Raw genomic sequence first — 13,718 nt, 5'->3', positions numbered from 1 at the left:
GAAGGCAAGGAAACAGAAAACGCTTTTATTTCCCAAGGGTCAAGAGGCTTGGGCACATCTACTCCAGGAGAAAAGGCTGGTGACCCTCCAGTTCTACTCGCCTGTTCCTTTTTACCCTCTCCTTGCTACACAGATCTTGTCTCTCTCTGCCTTCCCCACCCCGAACTCTGTGCCTTGACAGCAGTAGGGAAAGTTATGACATTAGTCAAGGGAATACATATGGGTTGAAGTGGCAGAGCAGGGATTAGATTTTTTGGTGCTCTGTTTTCTTCCAGCAGGATTAAAGAGATCCTTTTGGATGCCACTGCTTAACTTAAAGTGAAACCAACAAGCTGGGAGCAGTGGTTCACACCAGTAATCCTAACACTCTGGGAGGCAGGGGCAGGTGGATTGCCTGAGCTCAGGAGTTCAAGACCAGTTTGAGCAAGAGTGAGACCCCTGTCTCTAGAAATAGTGGACATTGTGGCAGGTGCCTGTAGTCACAGCTACTTGGAAGGCTGAGACTAGAGGAGCACTTGAGACCAAGAGTTTGAGGTTGCTGTGAGCTATGATGCCACGGCACTCTACCCAGGGCGATAGAGTAAGACTCTGTCTCCAAAAAAAAGTGAAGCCAGAATAAACCAGGTAAAACAATAGTGATTGTTGGGGTAAGGGGGGTGGGGAGAAGAAAGAACAGAAGAGGGAAGCACCTTGGGTATAATTAGGGAGGTCCATGGGTATCATCCTGAAAAGGGAGTTGGGAGGTAGGTAAAACCAAACACATGTTGAAGAGGCCCCCAAGGAGAATACTTGATTTTTTTCTAGTATACTCTTCATAATGAATTAACTTGTACTTAGAGAACTCAGGGACTGACTTAGTTACATTCATGGATATCATGATGTCAATAAAATGGTTTAGGTACTTTGTGATTCTATTTTTGTGATTTCAATGGTCTCCAGACCCTTTCACCACACATCCTTTCTCTGCTTGGGCAGCGTGAGCCAACCCAGTCCTAAATATCTAAAACAGTGTGGCATAGAGGAAAGGTGGTTCTGCTGTTTGCATTAGGGGCTGTCGTAACAGAGTGCTACAAACTGGGTGGCTTTGAATAGCAGAAATATATTGCCTGTTCTGGGTCTGGAGGTCTAAAATTGTACTCCCTCTGATACCTGTTGGTGAATTGTTCCTTGCCCTTTCCTGGCTTCTGGTGGTTCGCCTGCCGCCGTTGGTGCTTCTTGGCTTCTAATCCTCCATTATTATGTGGTGCTCTCCTGGGCCCCTGTCTCTTCACATGGTTTTCTTTCTATAAGGATGCCAGTCATGTTGGATTCCAGGCCCTACAAGTCCAGTATGTCCTCATCTTAACTATTACATCTGCAACTATCCTATTTCCAAATAGGTCACCTTCCAAGGTGCTGGATGGTTAGGACTTTAATATGTCTTTTGTCGGGAGACCTAGCTCAACCCATAGCACTATCCACCTATCTGAGTTCAAATCCAAACTCAGACCCTTACTGGCTGTATGATCTTGGGTGAGCTCCCTAGCCTCTCTAAGCTGAGGTATTCTTGTCTATGAAATGAGATCAAGAGGAGGCCATAATACTTACTTCATAGGGTTGTTACCATGTGAAAGAGTGGAAAAGGAAAAAAAATGAGAAAAGTTGGGTGCACAGGGGAGAGTGATAGTGTGGCCTTTTGTAGACTTGCTCTTTCATGGAAAGAAGTACTTCTGGCCCTGTGAGTGAACACTAAGGTATTAGCATTAGTGATCAAAGGTGGGAAAGCAAATCTATCACATGGGTGGGTACATTTAAAGTAAAAAGCATTTGATGTTCTCTGAATTAAATGGCAGGGGTGTAGTAAATGCCTTGAATTCGCCACTAGGCTGCCCCATACCTAGCCCTGCTGTGTGATGAGATGTGCTTCCCCATGTGTTCCCAGGGTATTTGCTTCATGCATTTCTTAGGAGGTTCAGCAGGGCTAAGTATAGACACTCTGTAGTTCATCTGTCCATTCATTTATTCATTGAACAAATATTTATTGAACAACTGAGGAAATAGAACAAAATAAAGAATCTGCTATTGTGGAGCTTTCACTGGAGGGAGAGACAGTCAGTAAACACACAATATATAATGCCAGAAAATGCCAGATAGCTATGCATGCTCCAGAGAAAAGAAAGCAGGGTAAGGCGATAGAACATTAGTGAGGAGGGTAGGCAGGGAAGGCCTCTCGAAACAGAACTTGAATTGAAACCTGAATGAATTGAGAGTCATCGTGCTGTCCGGAGAATGAGCACTCTATGTATTAAGCAGGGTAAATGCAAAGACTTTGAGACTGGAGCATATGTAGTATGTTCTAGAAGTGGCAGGAAGGCCACTATGGTTGGAGAGTAAATGTTATGTTAGCTGGCCCAGGTTGGGATCGAACTCACCACCGTTGGTGTATGTGGCTGGCGCCGTAACACTGTGCTATGGGCACCAAGCCGTAGTGTTCTTTTAAATCACCTCAGTTCTCCACATTGACCAGACTTTCCTATATTGTTTAAGGTGAGCAGCCTTAAAATGAATGAGTTCAATCAGAGGGCAGCCAGTAGATTATGATGGGTCAAAAAAGGGTTTTTAAAGAAAGGAGACATGGACTTATACATATGCTCAAGGAAAGAAACCATGGACCTGGGAGAAATGGCAGATCTGGGAATGACGGGGAATATTGCACAGAGATAAGATTGGAATCAAGAATAGTAGATGTCTAAGCTCAGCGCCTGTAGCTCAGTGAGTGGGGCACCAGCCACATACACCGAGGCTGGTGGGTTTGAGCCCAGCCCGGGCCTGCTAAACAACAATGACAACTGCAACCAAAAATAGCTGGGCGTTGTGGCGGGCGCCTGTAGTCCCAACTACTCAGGACGCTGAGGTGAGAGAATTGCTTAAGCCCAAGAGTTTGAGGTTGCTGTGAGCTATGATGTCACAGCACTCTACCAAGAGCGACACAGTGAGACTGTCTCAAAAAAAAAAAAAAAAGAACAACAAAAACCAGAATAGTAGATCTTGAAATTTGGAGCATAGGTAGAGGGATTAGCTTTAAACAGGAGAAGCTTTATCTTTCCTTAGGAACATGAAAGCAGGAAGGCAAGATTGTAGGTTTATATCAATTGGTGAGTGGAGTCTGGAAATTGAGTCCTGATAACCTCTGTTTTCTCTGAGGTAGGAAGTAAAGTGAGTCATGGAAACAGAAGCCTGGTGAATGTTGAGGCTTTACAGGATCACCTTGAGGAACAGGAAAGGGAGTCAAATATTGACACATAAAGAAACTTCCAAAACAGACAAGTGGGCTCTGCTGAGTTTGGAAACCAGGCATTCATGTGCGTTTAATGCCATCATAATATATTTTTCTGCAGCTCTAAACTGTCCGCATGTGGGAGCACAGAAGTGCATGGCTGGGTTGATTGAAGGTTAGAGTTTGCCAGGCAGCTGCAGATAAAGGACAAAAAGTGTGGGGATAGAGGCTGAGAAGGGCATGGTTGAAGTGATAGGATAGGAAACTGAGCTGGCTGGCCATGAACTAAACCCATCTATGAAGAGTAACAAAAATGAGACAAACTAGGCCATTGGCTGATGGCACAATCAGACATCTCAAAGTGGCAACATTATGCAGGACACAGTGTTACTTTTGTATCCAGGTTTTCTACTTCTCTCTTAGTACCAATTGCCCTGAATGGTGGTGACAACTACAATGAAATGCTGTTTCTGCTTTGGCTAATCTTGATACGTAGATTTGCAGACCATCTCCATATGTATATGTCTCCAGTTTAAAGTCCCCAGAGAGACCTTGCGGTGGGTTTGGCCAGTATCCACCCCGACTGGGCAGGGTACTTATACCAGGCTGTTCCATAGGCTTTTGACCTTTGGATCAAGCTTCTGACCTTGGCCCAATCAGTTGAGGCCTGGATGATGGGATTAACTGGCAGGAATGTACTCTATGCATAAGGGACCTCTCGGGAAAGGGCTAAGACTTTCCACAATACCTTCCAGAAGGAATAAAACTGCAGGCAGCACTGTACTCATAAACATTTGAACAGCATTTCTCCTCCTGGACTTCATAATAAATAGATCTCTATCCATTTCTCCATTTCTCACTGCTCTCCAATTTGAGTAGCTGGATATAGTTCAAAAATTCCCTGTAGAGAGCACCTAATTGTGTAAGTCGCATATGCTATATGTGCTTGGAATTTACTCTACCTACCCCCGCCTATTCACATACACACATAAGTAAACTCACACTTTTTTTTTAACCCCTGGCTCTCATTTTGAGGAAGAAATAAATTATTTTCTACATATAATTTTCCTTCTGGCATGCCTACATTAACACTAGTAGTGTAGAATCTTCCAAAGTGAGATAAAATGAGTGGTTTCAGTTTCAAGGTGAGATTTTTATCACTTAATATGAAACATTCTGGCAATGTCTACCAATGTATATTATCTAGAGGAGGACTCAGCAAACACTCTGTAAGAGGTTAGATAGTAAATATTGTAGGCTTTATAGGCTGTATCATAACTGCTATCAACCACCACCACTCAATGTTCATTGTAGCACTAATGCAACCATGGACAATACGTAAATGAATGAGCATGGTTGTGTTTTAGTAAAACTTTATTTACAAAAACAGACAGCAGGCTGGACTTGGCTAGAGGTCCATAGTTTACCAGCCCCTGATCTAGAGGATAGTTATTTATGGCTTCTGCTATTTGGCAGAGTGAGCACTGAATCTCACAATGGTAGTGGTTTTTCTAGCAGATGGCATGGAGTTTCACTGTTCTATTGACTTACTTTATGGAGATGAAATTAGACAGTGATAAATAATTAAAGGTCACCACATGACATAACTGTAGAATTGTGCAACCCCTCCCTAGCCTGTGGGGTCATAGAGCAGCACTGAATACAAAGTGATTTTTCTGCAGTTCCAATTTGAGACCAGATTAAGGCCAAAGGATGGGCTACTGCGTTCATTCATTTATCCGTCCAATTAAGTTTTTCTACCCCTCTTCCTGGTTCAGATAGTGCAACAACTGCCAAGAACTTGTAAATAAATCAAACAAGGCCTTTGTCTTCAAGGAGCTTATGGTCTAATTAGGTATATTAGTTTCCCAGAGCTTCCTTAACAAAGTATAGGCATCCCCGGTTTACCAACAAGATCGCTTCTGTAGGTTTGTTCTTAAGTTGAATTTGTATGTAAGTTAGAATAAGTATATTTACTATTACCTGTAACAGCCTCCATTTGTAAATGAGAGTCATCTGTCCATAGGACGTTTGTAATTCAGGGACTTAATGTAATACCTCCATTCATAACTTCAAGTTGTACAGAAGTCAGATGTTTGTAACTCTGGGATTACCTGTACTGGGTGGCTTAAAAAAAAACAGAAATTCATTGTCTCAAAGTTCTGAATATTAGAATTCTGAAATCAAGGTGATGGCAGAGCCACGTTCACCCTGAAAGCTGTGGGCGAGAAGCCTTCCTTTTGTCTTCTTAGCTTCCTGTATTTTCTCTACAATTCTTGGCGTTCCTTGACTTAACAGCTGCAGCTTTTCAATTTCTGCCTCCATTGTCGCCTTCTCCTCTTGTGCGGCTGTGTCCCTGTCTCTTTCTTATGAGGACAACAGTCCTAGTGGCCACCCTGGGGCACTGGGAGTTAAAACTTCAACATAGTTTTGGGGGAAGAAGGGACACGCTCAATCCATAAAGCAAGGTAAAAGACAAATGTTTTCATTTACGGTGGCTATCACCGAAGTCTGTGTAAGGTATAGGATAGAGGCAAGGATGGAGAAAATACGTATTATCTGGGAGAGTCGGGAACTATTTCGTAGATGAAGAGAAGCTCAAGCAGATTCCGGCAAATGATGCAGTGTTTGGGAGCAGAAAATGGGATTGAAAATGGGCCTGGGGAAAGGCAGAGCGTCCCCCACGGGAGCAGAATCAGAGGCAATAAATGGTGTGACACAGCCTGTCGCATCACAGTCCACTACAAACTAAGAGGGTCTGAGCTTCCTGTTTTCCAGAGAAATTAAAATGAGGTCCTAAACACCTTGTTTGATGCATCTATGAGGACAGTTATTTGAGATCTCTTTGCTGGGGAGCTGGGGGGAGTCTTATTGGAAGGCAGAAGGCTGGGTGGTGGGTGACTAATTGCAGCTACATTTGCATGGTTAACACACTGCTTTTACTTAGTTTGCCTGTTATAGATAAATAAAAATAGCAACTATTGTCTAATGATGCTTTAGTAACACTTCACATAAGATAGAGAAAATGTCAATTGTGTGTTTCAAAGAATAATCACACCTAGGGATGGATTGAGGGAACACTGAGGAAAATTTTGAAGAGGGGTGACAAACCCTCTTGAGGCCTATCATCCAATCACAATCCTAGAGTCTGAGTCTTGTTCCTGTCCAGCATGGTGCTAAGTGATTATATGCCTTACAGATAAAGGCAGGGAAGGTTAAAGAGGTTAACCCTACGTCCCACTCACATAGCTAGTGATTTTATTTCCATGATAATATAAAAAATAATAATAAATGTATGAACTAGAACTCTGCACTATCCAATACAGAAGCCACAATAGGCTATTTAAATTGGAATTTTTTAAAAATTCTATTTCTGGCTGCATCAGCCCACTTTAAGTGCTTGATAGCTATGTGTGGAAAGGGCTACCATAGAACATTTCACAAACAACGAGACGATCATTTTCTGAGTACTGCTTCATGATTTTGTTCATGTTTGAATTGTGTTTGTGATCAGATTGAAATGGGGCAGCATTCCACTAGTTCCTGGAAAACGAGAAAAGATGAGTTGACCATAGTGTGGGTAGGAATGATGCTCATCTATAGTTCTTTCTTTCTTTTTTTTTTTTTTGAGACAGAGTCTCACTATGTCATCCTCCGTAGAGTGCTGTAGTGTCGCAGCTCACAGCAACCTCAAACTCTTAGGCTTAAGCAATTCTCTTGCCTCAGCCTCCCAACTAGCTGGGACCATAGGTGTCCACCACAATGCCCGGCTATTTTTTTTGTTGTCGTAGTTGTCATTGTTGTTTGGCAGGCCCAAGCTGGGTTCAAATCCCCCAGCCCTGTGTATGTGGCTGACGCCCTAGCTGTTGAGCTACAGGCACCGAGCCTCACCTATAGTTCTTTATTTGAACTATTAGATGACCTTCATGAATACAGTGGTATTAATAAAGATAAGTTGATTGAGATAGTTTTATAAATATACCAAAATCAAAAGAATCTGACCTGAGGCAACCCATCTCATCTTTACGTTGTAATCAATTCTTCATTTCGGGCGGTGCCTGTGGCTCAGTCGGTAAGGCGCCGGCCCCATATACCAAGGGTGGCGGGTTCAAACCCGGCCCCAGCCAAACTGCAACCAAAAAATAGCCGGGCGTTGTGGCAGGTGCCTGTAGTCCCAGCTACTCGGGAGGCTGAGGCAAGAGAATCACTTAAGCCCAGGAGTTGGAGGTTGCTGTGAGCTGTGTGATGCCATGGCACTCTACCGAGGGCCATAAAGTGAGACTCTGTCTCTACGAAAAAAAATAAATAAATAAAATAAATAAATTCTTCATTTCGACAAAATAACATCATCCATCTCATTAAATTAGTAGTGTCAATTTAAATATCACTGGCTTAATAGTTTTTGTTCATTTGTTTGCTGTTTTTGGCCAGGGCTGGGTTTGAACCCGCCACCTCCGGCATATGGGGCCAGCGCCCTACTCCTTTGAGCCACAGACACCACACTGTCTTCATAGTTTTGTTTAAATTTAATCTGAAAAAAAAAGTCTGGTTTATAAGACTATAAATATTAGGAGTTGGAACTTGGTTTTATTTTTTTGTGCACTTTAAGATAACATCATACATGCTAGAAATAATTTAAACAATTTAAGTAAATGTAAGAATCAGTGGAGAACTTGTATTCACCTTTAGAAGGGGTTATTCCAGTACTCAGGATTGAGGAACACTGGGTGACAACCTTTAGGATGAAAAAGACTGAACATAACCTCCTGTAACACACAGTCACAGGCCCACCAAGCTTGCATGGCTGTCCGGTATGCTACTAAATCTGATGAACTAGGACGCTGCTGGCATCAGTACACTGTAATTCCACCCAGGGATACATTATGACACCGATTGCTGCAGCTGGCAAGGCTTCACACTGACGAAGCATTTGACTCCCTAATTTTCTAATCACCGCACCCCCCATTTTAGAATTCAATTAGTAAAATTTGATTTACACTATTCATAAACACACAATTTTCCAACACCCCTTCACAGTTCTCAAGGCTCAGAAAATGTTTTCCATAAGCAAGGTGATCACAAAGCAGGACTGAACACTTTCTGTTTCTTGGCACATTTTCGCTCTGTTTTAACCTGGCCCACTCTTCTCAAGCACCTCACGGGTGGGAAACGGGACTCAAGAGTATCATTTCATCATTTCCCTATCCCCACTTCCGTGATGTTTTACTGAAAGATTTTCTATCTTCTCACTTAATCTTTGACCTCTAGCTTTCCCCTTGAAATCAACAGATGAATTTCACACTCACTCAAGCAAACACGGCTTTCCTTACCATAAATGAGAAATAGAGGCCAACCGAGGCTGGGCTGTCTCATTTGGTGCACCGCAGGGCTACCGACCAGCTCCAGCTGGGCTTATCACTGAGATTGCAATGGTTAAGGGGAGTCCATTCAGGAAACTTCTATATACCACTGGGGAAGTAAACTATTCTTTTTAGTGGTTTTGTATATTACATGGAGACCCCTTATTTATGTTGTTGCACTATGTATGTATCCCCAGAACCTTGCCTGAATTTCTTATTACTTAACTTACTTCGGAAAAGTACTTGGTAAATATTCCCACTATTTCCTGCAAAGACAGAGCTTCTTATGTAAGTGGCAAATAAGCTACAAAAATCCTATGAACCAGAAGGATACTATAAAGTGCTAAGAAAAACTGCTTAGCACTTTTTAAAATACCCTGAAGATATGCAAACTAACACTGAGAAAAGTTCTAAAAAATACCTTCCTCCCCTGGAGAAGGTGTTTCTGGTTGTTGAGATAAATAAGTAAAGCAACCTTTTACTCAGATTCTGCAAGTGTAGTTAATTATAATTGCTGAAGTTCAATTATGCAAAGCTAATAATAGTACCATTTATTTGGCTCTCCCTCTATCCCAAACACAATGCCAAGCTTTTTGTATATACTATTGTCTTATTCATCCCTTATAACCACTTAGTGAAGGTAGGTAATATTATCTGCATTTTACAGACTAAAAAAATAATGGAGGAGGTTAAAAATTAGGCTGAGGTCAGGGCGGTGCCTGTGGCTCAGTGAGTAGGGCGATTGAGGAGGGTGAGTACTTATTTATCTCAACAACCAGAAACACCTTCTCCAGGGGAGGGAGGCTGAGGCAAGAGAATCCCGTAAGCCCAAGAGTTAGAGGTTGCTGTGAGCCATGTGACGCCACAGCACTCTACCCAAGGGCGGTACAGTGAGACTCTGTCTCTACCAAAAAAAAAAAAAAAGAAAGAAATTAGGCTGAGGAATGGAAAAAATTTCTGCCAATAAAAAACAATACTGATCTTTAAAAAAAAAAACAAAAAAAAACATGGAACGCTTCATGAATTTGGTCGTCATCCTTGCTCAGGTGCCATGCTAATCTTCTCTGGATTGTTCCAATTTTAGAATATGTTCTTCTGAAGCAAGCACAAATCACCAATCATTAGCAAAACACAAGCAAGGTTTCATCCCAGGTTACTTTTAGAGATTTTAGTCTTTTTTTTTTTTTTTGAGACAGAGTCTCACTATGTCACCCTGGGTAGAGTGCCATGGCATCACAGCTCACACCAACTCTTGGGCTCAAGTGATTCTCTTGCCTCAGCCTTCCAAGTAGCTGGGACTATAGGCACCCACCACAACACAACGCTTGGCTATTTTTTGTTGTTGTTGCAGTTGTCATTGTTGTTTAGCCAGCCTGGGCTGAGTTCGAACCCGCTAGCCTTGGTGTATGTGGCTGGCGCCGAGCCAGAAGATCTTAGTCTTTCTATTGAGCATTATTTAATGAGATTTGATATTTAAGTATAAATTCCAAACTGGACTTTATAGTGAAAGTAGGTCTCCCCTCTCACCCAGTTCCTATCTACCCATTATTACAGTTGATCCTTGAACAACATTAAAGGTGCTAACCACTGCCTTGGTGCCTATAGCTCAAGTGGCTAGGGCCCCAGCCACATACACCAGAGTTGGCGGGTTCGAATCCAGTCCGGACCTGACAAACAACAATGACAACTATAACCAAAAAATAGCCAGGTGTTGGTAGACTGAGGCAAGAGGATTGCTTAAGCCCAAGAGTTAGAGGTTGCTGTGAGCTATGATGCCATGGTAATCTACCCAGGGCGACAGCTTGAGACTCTGTCTCAAAAAAAAAAAGGTGCTAATCACCTCTTGTCGTTGAACATTCACATGTAGCTTTTGACTCCCCCCAAACTAAATTATGAGTAGCCTACTGATGACAGGCAGCCTTACCAATAACATAGTTAATTAATAAATATTTTACACGTTATCTGAATTAGGTACTGTGGTCTTATAAGAAAGTAAGCTGAAGAAGAGAAAATGTTATTAAGCAAATCATAAGGGTACTATTGATGAAGTAGAAGTGGATCATCGCAAAGGTCTTCACCCTCTTCATCTTCACATTGAGCAGGCTGAGGAAGAGGAGGGAGAGGAGGGGTTGGTCTTGCTGTCTCAGTGTGGCAGAAGCAGAAGAAAATCTACTTATAAGCCAGGGGCAGTGGCTCACACCTATAATTCTTGCACTGTGGGAGGCTGAAGCAGGAAGATTGCTTGAGCTCAGGAGTTTGAGACCAGCCTGAGGAAGGGCCTGACCCTGTCTCCACTTATAATAGAAAAACTAGCCAAGCATTGTGGTGGGTGCCTTTAGTCCCAGGCCCCTCAGGAGGCTGAGGTAGAAGGATCACTTGAACCCAGGAGTTTGAGGTTGCTGTGAGCCAGGCTGATGCCATGCCACTCTAGCCTGGGCAACAGAGACTATGTCTCAAAAAAAAAGGAAGAAGAAGAAGAAGAGGAAGAGGAAAGAAGAAAAGAAAAGAAAAAAGAAAAGAGACGAGAATCCACATATAAGTGGACCTGCACAAGTCAAACCCATGTTGTCCCTAATGAGTTTATTTCAGGGAAAATATATCCCCAAAGAGAAGAGCAACAGCGGCAGGTTATTTCGCATGCTGTGAAACCTATTAAAAATATGTATCTAATACGGGATTTGTTTGCTATCAACTTGTCTAAAGTTTGTATTTCACCATGAAGAAAAATGGTTTGCCAGGCAAGTAAATAATGTCCACGTAATTGTATTTTATGAAGAAATGAGGAAGGAAAAACTTGCCTTTTGCTACGGACTGAATCGTCCTCCCTCTCAAGATCACATGTCGTAGCTTTAGCCCTCTATGTAATGGCCCTCATAACAACATTAGGGTCCTTTTAAGAGACATCAGAGAACTTGGTGTCTCTTTGCCATGTGAGGACACAGAGAGAGGGTGCCTGTGCGCAAGCCAGGAAAAGAGCCCTCACTGTAATCCGACTGCGCTGGCACCCTGATCTCAGACATGCAGCTTCCAGAACTGAGAAAATAAATTTCTGTTACTTAAGCCACAGGTCTATGGTATTTTGTTATGGCAGCCCGAGATGATTAATACATCTTTAATTATTCCAGAAGCACCTTTTGCATGCAAAGATAATTAATTTTACAGTTACCATTTGCGTATGTGTTTATTAAGGCAAATCTGACAGGACCTCTCCTTGGCAATACTTTTATGATACTCTTTCACTTGCAAATGATAAAAGTGCCTTTAAAAATGTTGTATACTACAAGAATGGAGAAGCATGAATCCTATATACTCAATTTTGATACGAGGACAATTAATGACAATTATGGTTATGGGGGGGAAGGAGAAAGGGATGGAGGGAAGGGGGTGGGGCCTTGGTGTGTGTCACACTTTATGGGGGCAAGACATGATTGCAAGAGGGACTTTACCTAACAATTGCAATCAGTGTAACCTGGCTTATTGTACCCTCAATGAATCCCCAACAATAAAAAAAAACAAACAAAAAAAAAAACTAAAAACAGGAGGTTAAAATATTAAGATAGCAATGACATTTTAAAGATCTTATGTGGATAATAAAGGATCCAAATGTTAAAAAAAATAAATCCCAACAAAGTATTAACTTTGAAAAAAATATATATTAAATTTCTCCCATAAAAAAAAAAATGTTGTATACTGCAGCTTTTCAGTAGTTTGGATAGGGTTGAAGCTAATGAGTCAGAATTTGTGAGCTTTTACTCTTTTGACCAAAAAATCCAAAGATATTATTATGTATTGTAAAAAATTAAATGTTATACATGGGAAATATTCTCACAGCTAGATTTTGTGTTTTATTGCAAGAACATTAAAATGGAATGGATTTATGTTGATAATCGTCGAAGCTAGATGTTGAGTACCTGTGGGGTTCATTGTACCAGTTTCTCTACTTTTGTGGATGCGTTAAAATGTTGATAATACAAGTTTTAAGTAAATACATACATACAGGCATGAGCTACATACAAACTAGTGGACGCACAAATTGCTTTGTAATATGTATTGTTGCTTAGCTGTGTTTTGGTCCATCACCTTTTTTAAAAAATGGAAAAGAACAATCTCTTGGCCCTTTTTTAAACAAGTGCACATTATGCCACCGATTTGAATGGGAGAGAATGTTTTACACTTTATTTTTACAGCTGCTTATCAGTTTCCTAAACTGAATTAGGGTGGAGCACAGCGTTCAAGAATTTCAGGATGGGGAGGCTTAGGAGCTTTGTTGTTGTGGTTTGAAGATAATGATATCTTCCCAAGATAACTTCTTGGAGTGAAGACATTTAGAGGGGGGAGAGTAGGGCTTTAAAGATGTCTTCATAGAATTTACAAAGTAGTTGGATTTTAACAGTCTTTGGAGAGCTCTGCCAGCCTTGTGGGAAAATTATTTGGTATTCAATTGTTTTCACTTGGGCACTTTCCCAAGCTATCCATGGTTCACAAGATAAAGCCTCTCCACTCCATCCCACCTAACGTCCCAAACTCTGGGTGTGTGTGGCAGGCTTGCTTCAAGCTGGTTAAAGCCAGGCAGGAGCTATCCAGTAATTAAGGAAAATATCCTTTCAGTCTTTCGCCTGCTAACGTCACTCTGCCACTGTATCGTCTCTTTGCTTTTGTGTGGAAATGAGAAGTTCCACAATTTCAAAGGGAGTGTCTATTACCGTTTGGTTGCTAGCTGAATAATTATTTAGGTTCTTGACTTCTTTACACAATCTGTATTTCCATGCCTGTGAGATGTGAATTGAGCTGAGGACTTTATGAGAAGTTAAAGGGTTTTTTTTTTTTTTGCAGAGTTTTCATTTTACTCATAACCTAGTTTTAGACTGGAGATGTGGGTGGTGAGCGTCCAGGACCTACATGAGGCATTACACAATCTATTAGAGTTACACAGAGTGGATAGAAAAGTTCCCATAACCCACTTTTCAAAAGTGTTTCATAATATAGATTCTGAAACCCTAGAAAATTCTTCAGAGCATACTGTTCCTTGATAGAAGAGAAAGATTCTCAAAACAAATACTCATTGCTCCTCTAGTTCACCAAGTGAAGGGGCAATGGAAGAC

The 13,718-nt window shown here is 41.6% G+C and overlaps 1 protein-coding gene and 1 non-coding gene across 6 annotated transcripts in view; one reads left to right on the top strand and one right to left on the bottom strand.

Moving 5' to 3' along the window:
- MARCHF10 (membrane associated ring-CH-type finger 10) overlaps positions 1-13,718 on the top strand; it is a 239,954-nt gene that overhangs the window by 31,051 nt on the left and 195,185 nt on the right. The gene's annotated exons all lie outside the window — the stretch shown is intronic.
- LOC128571357 (U6 spliceosomal RNA) lies at positions 9,618-9,724 on the bottom strand. Its single transcript, XR_008375787.1, has one exon. It is a non-coding gene; the product is annotated as a U6 spliceosomal RNA (small nuclear RNA).

This window comes from Nycticebus coucang, chromosome 18 (genome assembly GCF_027406575.1).
Source record: "Nycticebus coucang isolate mNycCou1 chromosome 18, mNycCou1.pri, whole genome shotgun sequence".
In the NCBI taxonomy this organism is placed as follows: Eukaryota; Metazoa; Chordata; class Mammalia; order Primates; family Lorisidae; genus Nycticebus; species Nycticebus coucang.
This window is presented reverse-complemented; position numbering and strand designations above follow the sequence as displayed.